This window comes from Euphorbia lathyris, chromosome 10, assembly GCF_963576675.1.
Source record: "Euphorbia lathyris chromosome 10, ddEupLath1.1, whole genome shotgun sequence".
NCBI classification, from domain to species: Eukaryota; Viridiplantae; Streptophyta; class Magnoliopsida; order Malpighiales; family Euphorbiaceae; genus Euphorbia; species Euphorbia lathyris.
In genome coordinates, this window is record NC_088919.1 from 13471350 (window position 1) to 13495237 (window position 23888).

Consider the following 23888-nt stretch of genomic DNA (forward strand, 5'->3'; position numbering starts at 1 on the left):
TTAGGGGCAATTTTGTACTTTCATCTAAAAAAACAAATGGAAGGACTAAAGAGTTGATTAAAATAAAACTTAAGGACCTTATAATAATATGATGGACTTACTAATTTGTTATGTAAAAATATAAGGACTTTATAATTATTTACCCTAAATTTTAATGAGTCTATTTTTACGGGCACAATGCAAATTTGTAGTAATCATAAATTTGGGGACAAAGTGATTAGTAGTAAAATTACTAAGATAATTAAGAAGCGTTAGTAAATACTGATCGGTTTGAAAAATGTTCAGGCCTATTAGCTCAGTTGGTTAGAGCGTCGTGCTAATAACGCGAAGGTCGCAGGTTCGAGACCTGCATAGGCCAAAGATGTTTCAGTTTTTTTTAATACTAATTTTTTTTAATTTTTTTGGGGATATGGTGCAAAAATACCTCTAACATTGACAGCTAAGAACAATTTTACCCCTAACATTGGTAGTCAAGAGCAATTTTATCCTTAACGCAGGTAAATTTGGTAAATTTGAAAAATAATTCATCCAACTATCTTCTCGTCATAAATTTTATTATCTACGCTTTATATGTACGTCATTTTATTACTCATCAGTAGCAGAGCACAAACACATGCATAGACAAAAAAATAAATTTAAAAATTTAAAAACTATACTGTATTTTGTACGAGTTGGACAGAAAAATTTAAATATTTTATCGAATTTAAAAATATTAATCTCCAATTCCATTACTAAATCACAAAAAAATGTATTTTTTTTAGAACTAACACTGGTGGTGAATAAGTAGCAAAACACATGTATTTTATAATGATATCTAGAATTGACCAAACTTACCAATTTCAAAGGTAAAATTGCCCTTGGTTGTCAAAGTTAAGGGTGAAATTGTACTATTTTAGACGTTAAAGGTAAAATTAGAACATGAGGAGTATTTTTTTTTTTTTTTTTTTTTTTTTTTGCATATTATCCCTTTTTTTAAACAACCACAAATTAATGAATTCATGGTTCAATTAACTAGTTGTCTTATATTATAGTGTAATACTTCAAATTTTTATTAATTCTAAATTTTTATCATTCAAACAACTCAAAAATTAATTATAATAAAGGAAAAAATAAATTCATAATAATTATTTTTTCTTCATCGTCACTTAAACGACGCCTAGACGATCTAGACGGTACCGAGAAGGCCTAGACGGAGCCCAAGCAGCTAAAATTCGGCTAGGAGCCAAAAAACGTGTCGTAATGCCTTGAATCAGTATAACACACTACGACAGGAAGCAACGGGGGTCTTGCTGCCCGGTCAACGAGTCGAGGGGTCCAGGGGGGCGACGGTATATCTTGTTTCCTATTCGGATTAGTAATGTTTTTCAGTTTTCTATTTGGATTCGACATCGTGGGGACATCATAGGTTCTAAGTCGGATTAGTTAGATGGAGTATTGTAGAACTCCATTATGTAAACCTAATTTGTAATCTGATTTTCCGCATCCTAACAATACCATTCTCCTTATACCCGTAGATTAGCCAACACAACATTGGTGAACCACGTAAATCTGTGTTTCGATTGTTTGTTTATTTATCTTTCATTAATTCCGCATAACAAAACGCTTAGAGAAACTAATCGAAAAAAAATTCGGACGAATTCTCGAATTCGAACGTCTAAACGAAATCTAGACATTCAAGGCGGTCTTCGTTTTGAACTGTGTTTTAAACCTTAGTTTCTTTTGAGTAATTGCGGCAATATCTAATTCTTATTTTTTATGAGAGAATATCTAATTTATTTAAGTATTTGGATTTCACTAGATTCCACTATTTGTTTTTTTTGAGTAATTTTCTTTTCATAAAATTAGTACTTTTATTGTGTATATAATTATTAGTTAATTTGAGTAATATTGATGGCAATATCTAATTTATTAATTATTCCAATTTCACTAGATTTAAAGTTTACTACTTTTATCCAGTATATAAGTAAAAAGTTAAGGTGCAAAAATACTTCTAACATTTTAGGTCAGGAGCACTTTTATCCATAATGTTTATAAATTGGGTTAATTTTAGATATTATTATAAAATACAGATATTTTTGTTTCTTATTCTGCACCAATTATATAACAATTCGTTTAAAAAAATAGATTTCATATTTTTTATAATTTTAATAATAGAATTAGAGATTAATATTTATAAATTCGGTGAATTTTTTGATTTTTTTGTCTAATTCGTACAAAAAAGACAGTATATTTTTTTTTATTTTTTTCACATCCCAACCTATGCTAATGATTTGTTACTGATAAAATAACGCACATGTGAAGTGTAAATGACAAAATTCATGATCGAAAAGATAGTTTGATGAATTATTTCTGAAATTCAACCAATTTATCAAAGTTAGCGGTAAAATTATTCCCGATTTTCAACGTTAGGAGTATTTTTACACCTTAACCCTAACTAAAATATAGATTGAAGCTTATGCAAGCAAAAATATGTGAAGAACTTGAAAAAATTCAAGTAACCTATGACCAAAATTTACTTCAATATTATTCAAAAAAAAAAAAAACAATTTACTTCAATATTACCTCGCTACTCCTTGTTTTCTTCGTCATATCTTACTATCAGTTTTTTTCATCTTTTTGTTTTGATTTAGTACTGAAAATATTATAAAACTTTTCTTTGATCCCTAAACTTATTGGAGAAGATCAATTTTATTATTGTTGTTGATACGGATCGGTTTCGTGGCGTGTTAGTTTTAATCGTAAACTAACAAACATGTTCTTCTCTAGCTAAACTAGAAGGAGTGAATCCCAAGTTTCATGGACTAAATCCATAGGAATAATAAAATCCCCATTGTTGAAGGTAGAACCTTAACAAAGCTTCACAAAGAAGTTTATAATTTGATTGATAAAAAGTTCACTATTACAATGACAAAGAGATGAATTTATATCATCTAAACCTAATTGCCAAATTACAAGAAAGGGTAAAGACTATAACTAAATAAAATAATAAGATAAGGGTAAAATGGGTTAAGATAATAAGGGATGACATGGGTGTAAATATAGGCGTGGTAGAGTTGTAATTATAGGGTGGCAAAGATGTAAATAAGGAGTGGCAGGATTGTAAATAAGGAAGATAATAAATGGTCCCCAACACAAGAACTTGGTGAAGAAGCATCCTCCAGGCGGGACACGCCCCACGTGGGTTTTGCTACGCCCCGCGTAGTGAAGCTCCTGAACTTGGTGCGTCTCGATGATGAGGCTCACGACCCGCGTGGGTCCTGCTACGCCCCGCGTGGGTCCTGCTACGCCCCGCGTAGTGAAGCTTCTGAGCTTGGTGCGTCTCGATGATGAGGCTCACGCCCCGCGTGGGTCTTGCTACGTCCCACATAGTTGACCTCCTGGTTGGAACTCGTTCTGGATGTCTAAGATGCGTCCCGCGTATGAGGAGGCACGCCTCGCGTGCATGAGCTTCTGAACTGTCCTCCGGAAATAGGACCTTCCACGCTCCGCGTACGATAATGTACACCCCATGTGCTTTGTTGGTGGCCTTTATCCTCGTCTTTCACGGTTGGCTCTCCCTAGGTCTCGTGCTTCACTCTTCCTCCGACTTCCTTCGTACGGACCCGAACCCAGAGGGAGATGCCCCACATCATACACTCTCTCTTAAAAATAACTTGACCCCAAGTTGCTTGCCACATATTGATGAGACGTGTTCGTTGTGAACGGACCCAAGCCCTCAAATCAAACCAAGGTGTTGTTCGAGATGAATTCAAGGAGTCCACTCCAAATATCACCGGACTCACCTTCTCCTCACGAGCCTTTCCCCATATCTCCACAAGTGCCTCATCCCGGACTTCGTCTTCCGTGGTACTCACCTCCCAATCTCCACCAATATCGAATGCTCTACCAACATCGAATGGTATGTCTTGGCGAAGCTTGTCAAACCACTTCCCCATAAATGCTTGGATCAACGCCCCTCACTCCGTTGAACGGACCACCCATGGATCCTCTTGATCTCCCCATCACAAACTTGAGGAATTAACACAATCTTCTTCCACTCTTTGCCTACCTCAAATGGAATGTCCCGACGACATGTATCCACCCAATTAGAATCAATCCCACAAATACTCTTCAAAACCCCAACATGGCCTAGAGTCGAATATGCCCGGACCTCAATATACTTCACGCCATCAACCCGGATGATAGACTCAATCTCCACTTGCTCATAACCAACCTCAAATGCCATGTCCCGGCGCCATATATCAACCCAAATTGGAGCGATCCCTTGAGTACTCTTCATAACCCAAACATGACTTTGAATTGAATATGCCTAGACTTTGCTATCACCCATTCCACTAACTCGGCTATCATGCTCAATCTCTCCTTGCTCATGGCCCACATCAAACGGAATATCCCTGCGACACTTGCCAACCCACATCATAGTGAACCTAAGCACACACATAGTAGCTCCATCCTCACCTTGGGTTAATAACCTCGAAACTTCAAGACTTTCCACTTTACTAACTTGGACATTACTCCCCAAGCCTTGAATTCCTTCTACCTTCTCAACATCTCTCGGACGGCTATCCCCATTCATCAAAGACTTCATAAACCTCACTCTCGTCATCACAAGATCGCTTCTTATTGACTCCTCATAAGGGTGATGCTTCCTCAACAAGCACACCACATACCCACACACATTCATGTCAACAAAGCACAACATAGTGAGTTCCGAATTTACCAAGTCTTGACCTCCTTCCATCTTCTCTATATTCCCCGGGAAGCCATTCCCCTTCAATAAATAATCAATGAAGCCCACATTCCTCACTACACGATCACACCTCATGGCCTCATCATAGAAAGGATTCTCCCTCAACATAAAGCTCATATTCTTCACAACAAGATCACCTCTCATGGGCTCATCATAGGGAAGGTTCTCCCTCAACATAAAGCTCATATTCTTGACAGAAGACATTGTTACATGCAAGTCTCAGCAGTGATATGTCAATCCTATTTCTAAACATATTACTTGACTTGGGGTGGTTTTAAGTTTATTAGTTTATTATAAAGTTTTGTCTCACTTCATGCTTGTATGAACACTTTATAATCACTTTAAACAAACTTAGGGATTTCCTTTTATTATACTTATTTAGTTCTTTAAAAGAGGTTACCTTTATACAGTTATGAAACCATATCTTATTAAAACAAATGACATAAAGAACAATTCATTTATATTAGGTTTATATCCTGGAACAATTGTATGTAGGACACTAAACCCCAACAATATGCACTATGACAAAGTTCACCATCCTCACATATTTCATCTTCAGAAGCATGCTCTCTCTCTTCAACCTCGTCCTTGAATTTGCCTTCATAATAATCACGTTCCTCATTTCTTTCTAGCTCATTCTCGGATCGGTTCTCCTCTTCATCAATCTCCTCTTCTAACTCCTCTTCTTCATGGTGGTATTCAAATCATTTCCCTCTTCGTCCACGAACCATCTTTTCCCACGACCTTTCATTTCCTCCCACTCCTCTTCATAATTCGAACCGACTAATTCACGTGCCAAGTCGCCCGACTCAAAAGACATTGTTAACAAGGGGAGAAATTCCGGTCAACGTTCGTCCCTGTGGGGGCGTCGTTGGGTTCGACGGGGGGAAGCTCCGATGCCAAAGTCAGTAAGGTATTTCAAGGAAAACAAACTGAATTGACAAGGATAGTGATCAAAGCATACCTCGATAGCCTAGGAGGTTGGGCTATATATAGCTGGGAAGTTATAACCTTTAGGCAACTAGAAAGTCACCATTAATGCCTCATTAATGGCGGTTACAGGTTATCTTTAATATGGCGGTTAGCTAATTGATATCTCATTAATGATCTTTTATGGCCGTGTCGGCGGCCAGCCGTTATAGAGGCGAATGAAGAGATTCGCCTTGTCGGTCCGCCAGCGGATCTCTCAGAGCTGGTTTATAGAGATCTGCCCATCAGCTCCCTTTGGAGAATCACTACGCGGCGTACGTAGAGGCGAATATCCTTTTTGGTCCTCAGGATAATATCTCAATATTATCAGAAGCCCCCCCAAAATGCTCTAAAAGTCCTTTAGGGCTTTTGAACTTCCGCGCGCCGTCATAAACATCCGCATTAATGAGCACTCTGTTCGATGCCAATTGATGAGTGACACGTGTAACGGACACACTGTCCCAGGAAAGAGAAGACATCCTTCTTCCTCCTTCGCTTTCTCTTTCTTCTTCATTTCGTCTTCCCTCTCGTCTTTTCTGCGCGAAGTTTTTTCCTGGAAATTTCAGAGTTTTTGTTTCGAGCTTTCGATTTCACATGTAAGTTTATCTTCTTCTTTTTAATCTTTCTTTGAATGTTTAGGAGTTCTCCGTCGTCTTCTAGATCGACCTCCGAGCTTTTTAATTTGGCTCCTTCCCCTGAAATCGTAGTTGATTTTAGTTGGATAACCTCTTCATCGGAGAACTCATCTTCCTCTAAGGAAACAGTTAGCTCCAATTTTGCTGGGTTTAGTAACTCGGCGCGTAATCCCTACCAGACTCGTTCTACTAGGTATCCTTCTCTTTTTACTTCTATCTCCGGCGCAGTTCCGACCGGTGACCCTAGGTGGTTCCGGGGATCAATGGCCTCTTCTTCGATTCCTCTGAGGAAAAAGAACCCTAGAGCGGAGTCTACTCCGTCTCGTATGAGCGCCGCTGATCTAGTAGATCTGACGAATCGCTTTCCCTGGATTAAAAACTATGAGACCCAGCTCGCCGCCTCTCATCAACGTCCTTCCTGTCCGCCTAGCGGCTTCCTCACAGTACATTGTAGTCATGTGGAGAGAGGATTCCGGCTTCCTCTTCCAAAGATGATAGCGGATATCCTCTCTTATTTTGACATCGCCGTCAGCCAGCTTCATCCTAACTGCTGGTTGGACATAGCTCTGGATTGCTTCCTTGCTTCGAATTTAGGAGTTGTATATACGGGTCGTATCTTTAGAGCTTTTCACAAACCTTCAAAAAGGAAATCTGAATCTTATCTCACGTTCGCCAAATTCGGAGTATACTCGCCCTTCAGTGACAAAATGTCCAGTGTCCATTGCTGGGACGAGAGATTCTTCTACGTGAAGATAAAGGATGGCGAACCACTGGGTTTTCCTTCAGTTTGGAATCCCAGGCCGCTACATATGGCGGGTGACAGGCGTATCCTGACAGACAGCGATGAGAAGGTGGCGGAGCTCATGAAGCAAATCAAGGCGGACACATGGACATATGCGGATGCCCTAGCCTTTATGATGAGTGAAATTCCCTTGATTCGCCGAGTGGGGGATCAATTCATTTACTCCAAGATTACGCAATTTGACCAAGGTACCTTTCATTTTATTCATGAACCTTGATTATTTTAATGTTTCCTTTGGCAGGGGTTTATCTAAGGCCAATCACGCTCTTACAGAGACGCGTAGGAAGTTTTTGGAGGCCGAAGCACGCAAGAAAGATCAAGCGGTGAATCCTTCGACCGCTGCTGGCAAACATCCTGCGGAAACGGGGGTTGCTCCGCCGGTGAAGAAGAGGAAACCCAACAGCGCTGGGGTTCCTAAGCTTATGGCGGATGCCATGAGGTCCGCCAGACCTGTCGAGGAGATTGCACAGGTAGTTCACCTTTGATTTCCATTTTGTTCCTCAAGCTCTGGATCGGAGTTCTGACCTTTTCATGTTTGTGTAGACGGTGAGGCCTGACATGGGTGGATATTGGTCCGCCAAATTGGGAGCCCAAGGCTCTTTTGAGAATGAATCCATCCTTAATGACCTGGATGAGGCCTTGGGTCAGGTGGGCGAAGTGCAGAGGAATTATAACCAGATTCCTGATTCAATTCATACCCAAAAGGGGAAGACGGAGCTCCTTTCGGTGAGTTTCTTTTAGAAAAGATGTAGAAAGAATTAGCTCCTTAATCTTTTTGTTTCTTGATTAAGTCGTTTATTTCTTGACAGTTGTATGCTCGCCTTCGCTCCCTGGAAAATGAGCTCCTTCAGAATGTGGCGGATAAGGCCACTATCGAGAGGTTGGAGAAAGAGATAGCGGAAGCCAATTCCACTATTGCTTCTCTCCATGCAAGTCTTGCCTCTGCGAATGCGAACCTTGCCTCTGCCACAGCCGCCTTAGTTCTCAGGGACGAGGAAAATAAGAGTTTAAAGGCAAAGATGGCCTCTGATGCCAAGAGCCATGAAGACGCCCTTGGGGAAGCTGAATACACGATGGGTGTACAAGCTTTTTATTACGGAGAGATGCTTATGGCGTATTTCTCCTTGGCGCACCCCGAGATTGATTTCTCAGATCCACAATTCGCCGTTCCTGAACCAGAAGATGTGGCGAGGTTCAATAAAATGCCAGATGCTAAGGAGTACCTCCGTGATTACGTCCGGAGATGGATGAAGGGGCCTATGGAGGAAACTAAACCCTCCACTACGGTCTTGGTGGATGAGCCTGATGAAGTGCCCCTTAAGGCGGATGCAGAACCAATTCCCGGTCAAGCCCCTCTACTTGACCCCACATCTTTGGCGGATAAGGAAGCATCTCCTGATGGCGTATCTGCGAATGTGGAGAGAGAAGGTTCCCAAACAAGCATCGTGGGCGAAGAGAGTGTAAAGGAGGATGCTCTTATAGTTGTTTAGCTTGCTTTTATTTGAGATACTGTAAAAACATTTCTAAGTATACTTTGTTTTTATTTTTATGGAAGCTATGTTATTTTACCTTTACGTTTGCGTAAGGAAATATATAGGCATCTAGGATGTGAAGTAGGTGGCCAGCCATACTTCAATTTATAAACCTTTGTGAAGGTTTAGAAGTTGTTCTATTCCTTCTAGAGGAAGTAAAGCTGCCTAGGGGATCAATTTGCTACCTATCTTTGAGGCGAAATGATCCGCCCGTAGGACTTGTGGATCCTTCTCTGGAAAGGATAAAAGAGTGTAAAGACCTTGCGTCCAAGGATCGTTTTAACTCTATTGGAGATTGGGATCCGCCTAGAGACGAATCCGCCCATAAGATTGACTTTCTTATGTCCCCTGGGCGAAAAGAACGTAGCTATAAGATAGCGATCCGTTGTAAAATGTGGAGAGCGTTGGATGCCCCCCCTCTTTTTAAGACTGGAATATTGATATTGCTGCAGTAAATAAAAAGAACATAGATAATAGAACAAATGATGTTTATTAATGGGAGAAATGCCTTATTACAGCAAGCAGGTCTTATAAGTGAGCCTCATTAAAACCTTTAATAAGAAAAACCACATGGGAAAAAGCTTATTAAAGGAAAAAGAGTACTCAAGACCGTGTATACACTTCATTTCTTGACAAAGTATCTGCGGAGATTTTGGAGATTCCACGTGCGCGGTAGTGTATTGCCCTCCATGTCTTGTATCTTAAATGTGGCTGGTCCAATCTTGTCCACTATCTCATATGGACCCGTCCAGTTGAGTCCTAGCTTGCCCTTGCCTTCTCGAGATTGGACTTTATCAGCTTTACGGAGCACGAGATCTCCCACATTTAGGTCCACAAGTTTGGCTCTTTTATCATGGTAAGCCGCGATCCTCTGTTTGTATGCTGCCATGCGCACATAAGATTGGTCCCTGCGATCCTCTATCTGATCTAGGTGCTCCCTTAGCCGTTTGCCGTTGTCTTCTTCACAATAAAAGGCCACTCGATCACTGGGGACCTGTCTTTCGACTGGAATAACGGCTTCCACGCCATGAGAAAGGGAGAACGGTGTTTCCCCCGTAGCTGTCCTCGGGGTGGTGCGATAAGCCCATAGAACACTTGTTAGTTGATCCGCCCACTTCTTATCATGCTCTCCCAATCTCTTTTTTATCCCCTTTACGATCGTACGATTGGTAACTTCGGTCATTCCATTGGACTGGGGATAATAAACGGAGGCGAATCTGTTCAGGATGCCCAACCCTTCACAGAAAGCTTTGAACTCGCCACAGTTGAACTATGTTCCATTATTGGTGATGATGGTATGTGGAACACCGTATCTTCCTACGATGTTGTCTTTGACGAATTCCACCATTCGTTCTGCAGTAATAGAGGAAACGGCTTCGGCTTCTACCCATTTGGTGAAATGATCCACTGCCACTACCACGTACCTTCTTTGCCGACGAGTTGGGGGAAATGGGCCGACAATATCTATTCCCCAGAGGGCGAATGGGCATCCTTCTATGATTGGCCTCTGAATGTGCTTGGTAGTATGTGATTCATTCGCATGAATCTGACAACTGTGACATGATTCTACCAATTTTTGGGCATCTAATTCAGCCGTGGGCCAGTAGAAACCTGCTATCCTGGATTTTTTCAAGATGGTGGCGGATGCTTCATGCGCCCCACATGATCCCTCATGTAGCTCTTTGAGGATCTGTTGCCCTTCTTCCGGTAGAATGCATTTCAACCAAGGATGGCTAAAGGACTTTCTGTAGAGGCCGTCATTGATCAAGGAGAAATAAGCTGCTCTCCTTACTATCCGCCGTGCCTCTTCTTTGTCCTCAGGTAAGGTTTCATTTAGCAGGTATTGGCGAATGTCCAATCGCCAATCATCTTCTACTGTTGTGAGTAGGGATACCTCCTCTGAGGCAAATGGTGGAGCTATTTTAACTTCAAAGGGACAATCCGGATCCGTCCAGTTTTCTTCACAAGAGGCCATTTTGGCCAAATGATCAGCCTCTGTGTTGGACTCCCTTGGTATATGAATCAGCTCCCATTTAGTTTCCTTAGCCTCGAGGTGATCCAGCAACTTTTTGACTTCTGCTACGTATTTGGCCAGAACCTCATCTTTCACTTCATAATTCTTGATTACTTGGTTGACCATTAGTTTAGAGTCGCTATAGATCACGATCCGCTCCGGAGTGATTTCTTGGAGTAGGCGCAATCCCAATATCAGAGCCTCATATTCAGCAGCATTATTAGTAGCATGGAAATTTAATTTTGCTGCGTATCGTAATTTTATGTATTGGGGACCCTTAATCACAACGCCTGCACCCGCTCCATCCGCTGAGGAGGCTCCATCGGTGTACATTGACCATTCCTCTATCGGAGGCTTGGGATGATCCATCCCTTCGTCAGTGAATTCATTCACGAAGTCCGCCAGGACCTGACTCTTTAAGGCTGACCTGCTCTCATACCTCACATCGAATTCGCCAAGGCGAATTGCCCACTCCATCAACCTTCCCGAAGTGTCTGGCTTCTGCAACACTTTTCTCATTGGTATATTTGTTCGAACCACTACAGTATGCGCCTGAAAATATGGCCTAAGGCGGATTGTCGTGGTTACGACAGCCAGTGCCATTTTATCAAGCTTTGAATACCTGGTTTCGGTGTCTTTCAAAACCTTGCTCACGTAATAGATTGGGAACTGCTGGCCATCCTCTTCTCGTATCATGACCGTGCACACGGCTTTGTCCGTGACCGATACATACATATAGAGATCTTCTCCCTTTAAAGGTCGACTCATCATGGGCGGTTCTGTGAGGAACCGCTTGATTCCCTCGAAGGCTCTTTCACAATCCTCATTCCACTCGAATGCCTTTTGCTTCTTGATGACTTCGTAAAAGGGTTGGCATCTGCGAGCTGAACAAGAGATAAATCTGCCCAACGCTATGATACGCCCGTTTAGGCGTTGTACTTCTCTGATATTCCGCGGCGCTTGCATTTCCAGGACCGCCTTAACTTTGTCAGGATTTGGGCTAACTCCTTTTTCGCTGATCATGAATCCTAAGAATTTTCCGTATGTTGCCCCGAAAGTGCACTTCTCTGGGTTCAGCTTAATGTTGTGGCATCGGAGTACGTCCAGTACCTCTTTTATATCATCCGCATGTTTTTCTATGGTCGTACTTTTGATGATCATGTCATCTACATAGACAGAGTAGTTATCCCCTTTACTATCTGCGAATATCTTGTTCATCATCCTCTGATAAGTTGCACATGCGTTCTTAAGCCCGAAAGGCATGACTTTAAAATAATAAGTGGCTTGGTGTGTTACGAACGAGGTCTTGATTCTATCAGAGGGCTCCATGGGGATCTGATGGTAACTTGACTTTACATCAGTAAAAGAGTACATTGCGTGGCCGGCGGTTCCATCTACGAGCATATCAATACATGGCAAAGGATAGTTGTCTTTGGGGCAAGCTTTATTGAGATCTGTAAAGTCAATGCACATGCGGTAAGATCCGCCAGCCTTTTTCACCAAAACGACGTTCGCCAGCCACTGAGTGTAAAGCACTTCCTCAATGGCATCCGCCTTCTGGAGCTTGGCGATCTCTTCCTCTATCACCCTCTGTCTTTCCGGTCCATGATTTCTCCGTTTCTGAGCCACGGGAACTGCATCTTTATCAATACTGAGCTTGTGAGTGATCACGTCTGGACTGATTCCAGGGAGAATTTCATCCTTCCATGCGAAGGCATCTACCGCTTCACAAAGCACTTTGGTGATTGCATCTTTAATTTCCCCTTTGAGCCCTTTAGCCATTCGCACCTGCTTCTCATCCGCCATAAGGTACATTTCGGTCTCGCCCAAGGCCATTGTGACGTGCTCCTCTTCATCTTCTTCCTTAGATTGTGGGCAAATCATTAGTGATGCCGAATATATCTCTTGAGCTACCTTTTGGCAACCTCTGATCATTACTCCTCCCTTGGCCGTGGGAATGTAGAGTGTTAAGTGGCGAATGGAGATAAGAGCTGCAACTTCAGAGATAAATGGCCGTCCGAGGATGATATTGTAAGCTAATTGACCATCCAAGATAGAGAATTCTAAATCTCCTCTCCAGATTTGATCATCATCTGTAAGCTCACAATCTAGAGTGACTTGGCCTTTTGTTTGAATAGTATGCCCCGTCACTCCCAAGATATCGACTACAGTTGGCTCTACTTGGACAGGATCAATCATGAGTTTGGCGAAAGCACCTCTGGTGATGACATTGCATGAACTTCCCGTATCAATCATTACCCTTTTCATCTCCCAGCCTTCCACTATCATAGAGACGACCAGTGCATCCGCATGGGGTGGTATTTCCGGACCTGCCTCTGAAAAGGGGCGATTTAACGATGTCCTGTCAAGGGCGGTGGTCTTTTCTTTTTTCAACGTTGGCTGATACCCAGGTCCGCCTGCTATGACATTGATGGTACCCTTTCCTTTCTTCTTTGGGTCCTCCTTGGATCTATCACCATCTCCTCTCTTGGCCTCAGTTTGGATGAACCGATCCAATTTGCCCCTCTCTATGAGACGTTCAATTTCTCGAGCCAACTCCCAGCATGCGTCAGTGTCATGGCCATTTTTCCTGTGATATTTACAATAGTTTTTAGGATTTTTACCATTATTGGTGTACTCCCCTCCCTTTGGTTCGGGGTATGAAATGCTCCGCTTGTGTTGACTGTTCTCGATCCACATAAGAACCTCACTTTTAGAAGCGCTGAGAGGTGTGAAAGAGGTAACAAACGTTGATTTGCCTTTAGAATCTCTTCGCCTGTTTCTAGAGGAAGTGTCCTGACGCTTGTCTCTGTCTCTATCTCGAGGACGAGATTCGCCTTTGTCCCTTTTTGGTGATGATGGTGAACCTCGGCGAATGTCATCCACCTCTATGAAATCTTTACAACGCTCCATCAACTCTGCCATACTGGTGGGTTTCTTTCGAATGAGATCTTCCTGTAAACTCTTACAAGTGGTGTTTCTCACGAAGCATTCCACAGCTACGGAGATATCTACATCCACGATTTGTATGCACAATTGGTTGAAGGTGTCCACATATTCCCGAAGGGACTCATTCGACCTTTGCTTTAACTCAAAAAGCTTTCCAGATTTTACCACTGCAGGAATACAACCGGCGAATTTAGCGCAAAATTCCCTGCTCAGCTGATCAAAGCTGTTAATCGAGCCTGGAGGTAGAGATTGGAACCACAAATAAGCCGGACCCCCTAGCGTGGTGACAAACATCTTACAGAGCACAGGCTCAGTAGCTCGGTTGAGGCTGGCCGTTATTCGGTACTTTCGAATGTGAGCTTCTGGATTATCTTTGCCTGTGTATATTGCAAGATTGGGAATCTTAAAAGCTCTGTCTGTCTCCTCCGCCTCAATCCAAGCTGCGAAAGGCGAATCTCTATTGGCGAACGGGTTGTGCCTGGCATTTTCTTCATTCATACGGAGCACCAGGGCCCTTACTCTATCATCAAAATTTTCCGGATCCGCCCTGGGGCGACCTCTTCGTGGTGATCTGCTTGGAGAAGAAGAAGAAGAGGAACTTGAATCAGACGAAGGGTCGAACGTCTTCCTCCATTACCACGTCAACTTCCTCCTTCGCCTCCTCTTCCACCACCACCTGTCTCCTCTACCTGGGGGAGTCAGACCGTTTCCTCCCCCCTATCCTCCTGACGGGATATGCCCGTTAGTTCCCGTAGGCGGCGGCGGCGGTGGTCCACCTGCATGGGACGTTTTTTCTGGCCTTTTACTTCGTCTACAGCCAGTAGATGGGGGCGATCTACCACGACGAGGGGATCTCGCTCGCCTGGGTGAAGGTGACCTTGTCCGTTTACTTTTCCCTTTTCTATGCTTCTTGTGAGTTGGTTCTTTAGATCCGCCAAGGGATAAATTCGTCCATGGACGCCTAGGTACACTGGGCCCGCCAAGATTCAACCGTGGACCCCCAGATCTGCCAGGAAGAGTTGAATCATTTCTTTGACTTCCTTCAGCACCATCAGGAAATAATTCACGATTGATGTGCCGCTCACCCGCCGACGTCGTGGTGGTTATCATAGAGTCCGTGGTGTGAGCTTGGAGGAATGAAGAATTCAGAGTGCCCGGTCCAAAGTTTAACAAGGGCCGGGATGATACAGTCGATGTGGACGCCATGCTCCAGTGTGGAGGTATAGTCATGAACGACCGCATGCGATTCCCTGTCTCGGCTCCAAACCGCTCACCAATGGCTTGTGCACACATGCTGATGAAAGCATCAGGGTTCATACTACTTTCAACGTGCGTTGCGGGAGAAGTTGTGTCTGTGCGGCCAGCACTAGAGGGTGTAACTAATGGAGTTTCGATCCCTGAAGAGGGATTCTGATCTCCAGTCGTCATAGTTTTTTATTGTGAACGGAAAACCCTTTGTTTGATTAAGGGGTCCACGCTCACCGCACCAATGTTAACAAGGGGAGAAATTCCGGTCAACGTTCGTCCCTGTGGGGGCGTCGTTGGGTTCGACGAGGGGAAGCTCTGATGCCAAAGTCAGTAAGGTATTTCAAGGAAAACAAACTGAATTGACAAGGATAGTGATCAAAGCATACCTCGATAGCCTAGGAGGTTGGGCTATATATAGCTAGGAAGTTATAACCTTTAGGCAACTAGAAAGTCACCATTAATGCCTCATTAATGGCGGTTACAGGTTATCTTTAATATGGCGGTTAGCTAATTGATAGCTCATTAATGATCTTTTATGGCCGTGTCGGCGGCCAGCCGTTATAGAGGCGAATGAAGAGATTCGCCCTGTCGGTCCGCCAGCGGATCTCTCAGAGCTGGTTTATAGAGATCCGCCCATCAGCTCCCTTTGGAGAATCACTACGCGGCGTACGTAGAGGCGAATATCCTTTTTGGTCCTCAGGATAATATCTCAATGTTATCAGACATGCTACAACCCAACATGGTAGAACCACCAACATCTCTCCCATCACCATAGCCATCAATCTCCACACATAAACTAATTTCATCATGCTTCCTAAAGAGATTAACAAGCTCAAACTCCTTCTCCCCCTCTTCAAGACATATGCTATCAATTTCCTTAAGCATACTTATATAGCTAGGCGTAAGGGGAATTTCATCAAACACTTAGGGAGTATCCCTTGCAACATGGGGTTCCTCAATATTACCACACATAAATTCAACATTCCCCATGTTCTCACACACAAGCATCCCTTCCTCCTCATCCACACATACATTTAAATCCTCATTCACAAATTCATTATCAACAACTCCACAATGAGAATTTAAATTGCTAACAACACCACAAACAACCAAATCCTCACTAAGAGTAGGCATACCCACACCTTCCATATCAAGAATTGAAAGCTTTGGATTTACCTTTTCCTTATACAATAGAGGACAGATTTGGGATGAATCCTTAAGAGGCAAAATGGAAGTTGCTTCATCCTTTTTCCATTGGGTTCGACGTTGTCGCCTCCAGCTATTTTGGGTTCCTATTTGGAGCCTCTCCATCTCTTCTTGCTCCAAGTTCTCTCTTGTCTTTCCTATCATCTCAACATATTGGAGCTCCATCTCCCTTGTCTCGGCTTCAAGATGTTCTTTTAAGGCTTGTGAATAACTCGGTTGAATCATTATCGAAAGAAGTCTCCATTAGGATAACGATCGGCTATGATACCAACTGATACAAATCGTTTTCGGGATGTGTTAGTTTTAATCGTAAACTAACAAAGGTGTTATTCTCTAGCTAAACTAGAAGGAGTGAATCTCGGGTTTTATGGACTAAATCCATAGGAATAGTGAAATCCCCATTGGTGAAAGTGAAAACCTTAACAAAAGCTTCTTGAAGAAATTGATAAATTTGATTTGATAAAAGTTAAGTTTACAAAGGAAAGAGATGAATTTATATCATCTCAAAATCTAAATAACAAATTACAATAATGGACAAATCATTTAACTAATTAAATGGATAAAGATAAGGGTATTTAGGGTAAAGGTAAAGGGGTGGTAGGGTTGTAAATAGGGAGTGGCAGTATTATATATAAGGAGTGACAATATTATAAATAAGGAGAAAGCTGAAGTAAGGAGCAAGTTCCTTAAAATAAAAGTACGTGGAGCGTGCCTAATTCCACGCGGAGCATGCCCAATCCAAGCCCCGCGCATGTGACCTCCTGGACTTATCTTCGGATCAAACCTTCAAGCACGCGGGGCGTGCCTTAATCCACACGGAGCATGCCTGAGCTACTTTGTGGCACTGTATTTGATCCAAATGATTTAGAATAAACGCATGTATCTGATCCATTAACTACGTACCCATCAGAAAGTAAAGTGGAGTTAAACTTTTCATACCATTGTTTGGGTGCCTGTTTCAGGCCGTACAATGACTTCCTCAGTTTGCATATCTTATCTTCCTGACCGGGTACAACATTTCCCTCAGGCTGTTGCACATAGATTTCTTCTTCTAAATCACCATTTAGAAAGGCTGTTTTTACATCCATCTGATGTACCACCAAATTATGTATTGCTGCAATTGCAATTAAGATTCTAATAGTAGAAATTTTAGTAACAGGAGAGTAAGTATCAAAATAATCAATTCCTTTCTTTTGATTATAGCCTACGGCAACTAATCTAGCTTTGAACTTTTCAATGGATCCATCAGGTCTTCTTTTCCTTTTGAAGATCCATTTAAGTTTTATAGTTTTGGACCCTTTAGGCAAGGAGACTAAATCCCAAGTGTGATTAACCATAATAGACTCTAATTCATTTTTTATAGCCTCTTTCCAAAAATTAGCATCTACAGAGGTCATGGCCTCCTTATATGTCTTAGGATCTTCTTCTATTAGATAGGCAGACATAAAAGCATCATCTATTCTATCTGAATTTTCTAGCAGAAAAGAGGAAACAAAGTCGGGTCCAAAACTATTAGCTATTTTCCTTCTTTTCCTTCTTCTAGGTTCATGTTCACATTCATCATGTTTTTCCAAGGAACTAGAAGCAAGAGAATCACTAGCAGATATAGTATTAGAGGGACCTACATCATCACTCACAATATTTTTCTTTAAAGGAAAAATATTTTCGAAGAATTCTGCATCTCTAGATTCACATATGCTATAGTCATTTAGTGCCATAAATCTAAAGGCAGCACTATTAGAAGCATATCCAATAAAAACACAATCAAAGGTTTTTGACCCTATGTTGGGTTTTCTAAAAGATGGAAAAGCAACTTTGGCAAGACAACCCCAAACCCTCAAGAAATTTAAATTAGGCGAATACCCCTTCCAAAGCGCATAGGGAGTTTTGTCTAATTTTTTATGAGGAACTCTATTTAAAATGTAGCATGCAGACAAAACAGCTTCCCCCCACATATTATCAGGCATACCAGAACTAATTAACATGGCATTCATCATTTCCTTAAGCGTTCTATTTTTCCTTTCCGCTATACCATTTTGTTGTGGTGTATATGGCGCACTAGTTTTATGTATAATGCCATTTTCCTCACAAAACGTTTTAAGAAAATTAGTTCCATATTCTCCACCTCTATCAGATCTAAGCCTTTTTATTTTTCTATCTAGTTGATTTTCTACTTCCATTTTATATTTTAGAAACATACTTTCAGCCTCATCTTTTGATCTTAAAAGATATACTTTGGTGTATCTCGAAAAGTCATCAACAAAGGTCATATACCATCTTTTACCACCCCTACTAATGGAATTCTTAAAGTCAGCTAGATCAGAATGAATTAATTCAAGCAATTCAGTACTTCTCTTAGTAACAGACGGAAAAGGCTTTTTGGCAAATTTAGCTTCTACACAAATAGAACATTTTCTTTCATGCTCAGAATTGACAATATCAATAACATGCATATTTTTCAACCTTTTAATAGAAGCATAATTCACATGTCCTAATCTACCATGCCAAACATCCAAAGACTCATATAAATAAGCAGAACCAGAAGAACTTGCATTAATTCCAACAGAGTTAACATCAACAGTGTTCATGATAAAAAGCCCATCACCTAGATACCCTTTCCCTACAAAGGTCCCATTCTTAGTAAGAATCACTTTATCAGCCTCAAAAGTAATTTTTAAACCAGCCTTATTTAATAAACTACCAGAAATAAGATTCCTACGAAGTGAAGGCACATACAGAACATTATTCAATGATAAACTTTTTCCAGAAGTTAATTTGAGTAAGACTGTTCCTTTACCAACAACACCAGCAGTTGCGGTGTTACCCATGTAGACGCACTCTCCATCAGCAGCATCCTCAAAATGATGAAACAGCTCCCTATTTGAACATAAGTGTCTGGTAGCTCCAGTATCCAGCACCCAATCAGTTTTGTTTTCCACCAAGTTCGACTCTACCACCACAGCAGCAATGATTTCATCGTTCTCCACCAAATTGGATTGTCCGGTAGGCTTTGTGTGAGCATTTTGATTTGAATTCTGTTGGTTCTTCCTTTGGAAACATTGAAATGCTCTGTGCCCGGGTTTTCCACACACAAAGCATTCAACCTTTCGCTTTTGAACCTTTCCATGCTTGAAAGACTTATTCTGTTTGAACCTTTTTGGGACTTGTTTGCATGCCCTTTTGATCTGTCTTTTGGAATCACAGCAGATTCAACCACATTAGCATTAATAGAAACAGAAATAGAGGAAAGTTGCTTATTTTTCATTCTGTTTGCTTCTTCAGTTCGCATATGACTAACAAGCTCCTGCAGGCTGAAATCTTTCTTTTTGTGCTTCAGGTGGTTTCTGAAGTCACTCCAGGAAGGAGGGAACTTCTCCAGCAGAACATTAGCTTGAAGCATATCGCACATATTCATCCCCTCACTGAGAACTTCAGCAACAAGGTTCTCATATTCGTGAATCTGATCAATAATTGGTTTCTGATCAACCATCTGATAATGTAACCACCTGCCAACAACATATTTTCTTTTTCCAGCATCATCAGACCCATATTTATCTTTTAGAGAAACCCAGATTTCTTTCGCAGACTTTTTGTTGACAAATATATCGAACAGTGGGTTCGACATATGATTAAGGAGATGTCCTCTGACAGTTTTGTTATCTTTTTCATATTTAGCAGACTGATTATCGTATTGTTGAACGATAAGCGACATAGCAGGACCGTTTGGGTCGACATGGGGATCAGACAGGATGACATAATCAAGGTCTAATTGTTCAAAAAATATAAGCATTTTCTGAGACCATCTTTTGTAGTTCAGACCGTCTAAGGGCTCTAATTTTGAGAGATCGGGAATATTTTTTGAGATTAGAGCAGACATGATGATGGACATAAATATTCGTTTTCAAATTGTAAGAACAAAAGAGGGAATCGAAATAACTTATCGGAATTAAAAGCTGTGTCGTGGGCAGAACCGCTGCGTTGAAAACGATTACGGCAGACTCTGGTGCAATCTGGAAGTCCGATCGTCAACCAAGGTTTACACAGCGAGCGTCGCACTAGTGCACTCTAGGGCGAAGCTTTGGAACAACAAAATAATTAATTGCCTAGAGAAGAAATCGTAATTGAGATGAAAATTGTGATTGGAAAGTTTTCTGTGTTTCTGAACTCTGTAGAGTTCGTCTTTTATTTTTTGTAAAACGAACGTTGTAGTGGACAATGTTTTAGGAGAGAAAAACGTAATAGTTGAGTAAAATCAGGGATAGTGGAGATAGGATTTTAACTTGTTGAGAAATAGTAAAAAATGTTTAAAATATTTAAGGGCCAAATAAAAATCGGGCCCAGTCTAGTCGGGACGGGCGGGCGTCGCGCGAACGAACGAGCGCGTGTGGTTTATTTTGTAAAACCTACTAAACACAATGTAATAACTCCTTAGGCCCAACCCAATATAAACTCTTCAACTATCTCAAAAGTTTCCCATGTGGGATACTTAAAGTCACAAAAGACAAACAAAGGCTAAAGAGCCATTTTACCAAAATCTCCAACAATCCCCCACAAATGGCTTTATAGCAAAACAGTTTTAAGAAAAATATTTTCTGGGCAATAAGTTACAGATTTTAAAAACTTAAGCATCAATATCTTTCGATTGAATTGATACATAGTGATGTGAGGCAACATGTTATAGTTTTAGAAGTGAATTGCTCTTGAACTTCTACAACTTTAACTGAGACCCTCACAACATGTAAAGAAAACCTTTAAACTATATTTTGTTGTTCCGCGATAATAACAATAGCGCTTTTAATGGCCATGCGCACACCTTGGATCTCATGAGTGCTCTAGAAAGACAGCCCAATGTCTTTCATAGAAGGCGGCCCACCTTCACACACATGTAGGTGATCTCTATAAGAGACCATTAAGAGTTTCTCATAACTCAACCTCAAAAGGAGCATCCATCAAGTTCATATAAATGAACCACCACACCACGGGCTATGGATTATACACACAATATCACTAGTCATAGGAATGGGTAAAATATAGTGTATAAAAAGATAGTATGGTTTCGTTTGACCACGTATGGTATCCACCATATTTTCTTTAATCAGTGGGCTTTAGGCCCATTCCCCTCGACGTTTCTAGAACCATTCTTCTAGGTAACCCTTTGGTGAACGGATCAGCTAGATTCTTCTCTGATCTCACAAAATCTAAGGCAATTACCCCATGTTTCAAGAGTTGTCTTAATGCACTATGTCTAATGCGAATGTGTCTTTTCTTTCCATTGTAGACACTGTTTTTTGCAGTACCCATGGCTGCCTGTGAATCACAATGAAGTGAGATATGTGCATTAGATCTCCCCCACAATGGGACATCTGCCAATAAACTTCTCAACCAATCTGCTTCTTGACTAGCTAGTTCTAGTGCTATAAATTCTGATTCCATGGTTGAGCGTGCAATACAGGTTTGTTTACATGATCTCCAAGAGACGGCACCACCACCCAAAACGAAAACATAACCATTAGTGGAACACACCAAATCATTTTTGGATGACCAGTTTGCATCACTATATCCTTCTAAAACAGCAGGAAATTTATTAAAATGCAAATTAAAGTTCATGGTACCTCTCAAGTATTTAAGTAAACGACGAAGTGCATTCCAATGTTCATCATTTGGATTGTGAGTATATCTACTCAATCTATTTACAGCATATGCAATGTCAGGTCTAGTATGAGTCATTAAGAACATAACACTCCCAATAATCTTAGCATATTCTTCTTGTGAAACACTATGTCCTTTATTTTTAGTAAGACATATGCTAGGATCATAGGGTGTTCTAGCTGGCACTACATCAAAGCTATCAAACTTTTTCAATAACTTCTCAACATAATGTGATTGTCCTAAATAAAAGCCATTTTCAGTTTTTGTAATTTTGACACCAAGAATTACATCAGCTTTTCCCATGTCTTTCATGTCAAATTGTGATGATAAGAAGGCTTTGGTGTTATTCAATGCATCTAAATTAGTGCCTAAGATAAGCATATCATCCACATAAATACATACAATCACATAATTTGATCCAAATGATTTAGAATAAACGCATGTATCTGATCCATTAACTACGTACCCATCAGAAAGTAAAGTGGAGTTAAACTTTTCATACCATTGTTTGGGTGCCTGTTTCAGGCCGTACAATGACTTCCTGAGTTTGCATACCTTATCTTCCTGACCGGGTACAACATTTCCCTCAGGCTGTTGCACATAGATTTCTTCTTCTAAATCACCATTTAGAAAGGCTGTTTTTACATCCATCTGATGTACCACCAAATTATGTATTGCTGCAATTGCAATTAAGATTCTAATAGTAGAAATTTTAGTAACAGGAGAGGAAGTATCAAAATAATCAATTCCTTTCTTTTGATTATATCCTACGGCAACTAATCTAGCTTTAAACTTTTCAATGGATCCATCAGGTCTTCTTTTCCTTTTGAAGATCCATTTAAGTTTTATAGTTTTGGACCCTTTAGGCAAGGAGACTAAATCCCAAGTGTGATTGACCATAATAGAGTCTAATTCATTTTTTATAGCCTCTTTCCAAAAATTAGCATCTACAGAGGTCATGGCCTCCTTATATGTCTTAGGATCTTCTTCTATTAGATAGGCAGACATAAAAGCATCATCTATTCTATCTGAATTTTCTAGCAGAAAAGAGGAAACAAAGTCGGGTCCAAAACTATTAGCTATTTTCCTTCTTTTACTTCTTCTAGGTTCATGTTCACATTCATCATGTTTTTCCAAGGAACTAGAAGCAAGAGAATCACTAGCAGATATAGTATTAGAGGGGCCTACATCATCACTCACAATATTTTTCTTTAAAGGAAATATATTTTTGAAGAATTCTGCATCTCTAGATTCACATATGCTATAGTCATTTAGTGCCATAAATCTAAAGGCAACACTATTAGAAGCATATCCAATAAAAACACAATCAAAGGTTTTTGACACTATGTTGGGTTTTCTAAAAGATGGAAAAGCAACTTTGGCAAGACAACCCCAAACCCTCAAGAAATTTAATTTAGGTGAATACCCCTTCCAAAGCTCATAGGGAGTTTTGTCTAATTTTTTATGAGGAACTCTATTTAAAATGTACCATGCAGACAAAACAGCTTCCCCCCACATATTATCAGGCATACCAGAACTAATTAACATGGCATTCATCATTTCCTTAATCGTTCTATTTTTCCTTTCCGCTATACCGTTTTGTTGTGGTGTATATGGCGCACTAGTTTCATGTATAATGCCATTTTCCTCACAAAACGTTTTAAGAAAATTAGTTCCGTATTCTCCACCTCTATCAGATCTAAGCCTTTTTATTTTTCTATCTAGTTGATTTTCTACTTCCATTTTATATTTTAGAAACATACTTTCAGCCTCATCTTTTGATCTTAAAAGATATACTTTGGTGTATCTCGAAAAGTCATCAACAAAGGTCATATACCATCTTTTACCACCCCTACTAATGGAATTCTTAAAGTCAGCTAGATCAGAATGAATTAATTCAAGCAATTCAGTACTTCTCTTAGTAACAGACGGAAAAGGCTTTTTGGCAAATTTAGCTTCTACACAAATAGAACATTTTCTTTCATGCTCAGAATTGACAATATCAATAACATGCATATTTTTCAACCTTTTAATAGAAGCATAATTCACATGTCCTAATCTACCATGCCAAACATCCAAAGACTCATATAAATAAGCAGAACCAGAAGAACTTGCATTAATTCCAACAGAGTTA

The 23888-nt window shown here is 40.8% G+C and overlaps 1 non-coding gene across 1 annotated transcript; it reads left to right on the forward strand.

Annotated features, from left to right (window-relative positions):
• Positions 1–284: 284 nt before the first annotated feature.
• TRNAI-AAU (transfer RNA isoleucine (anticodon AAU)) lies at positions 285–358 on the forward strand. Its single transcript has one exon. It is a non-coding gene; the product is annotated as a tRNA-Ile (tRNA).
• Positions 359–23888: the final 23530 nt, after the last annotated feature.